Here is a 1,467-nt window from a genome sequence, read left to right on the forward strand (position 1 = left end):
CGCGCAACAATGAAGACCCAATGCAGCCAAAAGTAAATAAATAAAAAATAATTTTAAAAAAGGGCGCTCTGGCCCTTTAAATCCCCTGGAAGACGCTCCAGAAGAGGCAGAGGGTCTTGCAACAATGCGGGCGTGCGGGGTGCAGGGGAGGGGGAGGTACAACGGTGCCTGCCTCTTTCTCTGCACCTGAGATCAGAAGCAGTGATGAGCCATCAGAGTACAGATCCCCAATATCTGGAGGACAGGGTCCTTTCCTTCCCCGCCCTGGCTCCTGTAAGTTGTGTGCAAGCTGCTCCAGGACCCATGCACAGCTGCCTGCCAGGTGGCTGGGGCTGGGGTGTGGGGCGCTGCCACCCTGCAAGTCTCCCCTGGGGGTTACAAGCCTTCTGTATTCTCCAGAGTTCCTGACAGTTACGGCAGACCAATTCCAGCAGGGGACAGGGACTTGCGGTGCTCCTACTCCGCCATCTTCCCAGACCCTTTCTCATTCTGACACTAATGGATTTTTCTTAATTGAACTATACCTGACATACGAGGTAGGTATACCACACAGTGATTCGATATTTTTATGTTATAAATATGATCACAGTAAGTCTAGTTACCATCTGTCACCACACAAAGCTTTTACAATATTACTGATTATATACCCTATGCTGTACATTACAACCTGGTGACTCGTTTTGTCAATGGAAGTTTGTGCCTCTTCCTCTCCCTCACCTGTTTCACTCATCCCTCATCCTCTCCCTTCTGGAAACTACCAGTTTATTCTCTGTATCTATGAGTGTGTTCCTGTTTCATTTTGTTTTGTTTTTAGATTCCACATTTGCGTGAAATCATGTGTTATTTGTCTCTCTCTGTCCAACTTATTTCACTTAGCATAACACTCTCCAGATCTATCCATTTTGTTGCAAATGGCAAGTTTTTTAGGGCTAAGTAATATTCCATTGTATATATATACACCATACCTTCTCTATGCATTCATCTGTTGATGGACACTTTGGTTGCTTCCATATCCTGCTATCATAAATAATGTTGCTATGAACATGGGGGTACATATATCTTTTCAAATTAGTGTTTTTGCCTTCTTCAGAAAAATATCCAGGAGTGGGATGCTGGGTCATACGGTAGCATGTGATTTTTTGAGGAGCCTCCATACTCTTTTCCACAGTGGCTGCTCTTCCCCTCCAGCACCACAGGCTGCACAGCACTCGCTCTGAACACAAAGACCCAGAAAGTTCTCATACATCACTGCCGCTATCAGAAATGCTGTTGTAAGAATTACTCCTCCACTTCCCCTGGGTCCCACCTGGAGCTAAGGTGAAAATCCAAAGGCTGCATGAATGTGGTTTCTGTGTATGTTGGACCCCAAGAGTAGGACTGTTTTATTATCCTAAGAATAAAAAGCCAGTGTCCTCCAGCAGTAGAAAATTGCAAATAAAAAGTTTAATTTCAGAAACTGAGTTCACC

This window comes from Mesoplodon densirostris, chromosome 11 (genome assembly GCF_025265405.1).
Source record: "Mesoplodon densirostris isolate mMesDen1 chromosome 11, mMesDen1 primary haplotype, whole genome shotgun sequence".
NCBI classification, from domain to species: Eukaryota; Metazoa; Chordata; class Mammalia; order Artiodactyla; family Ziphiidae; genus Mesoplodon; species Mesoplodon densirostris.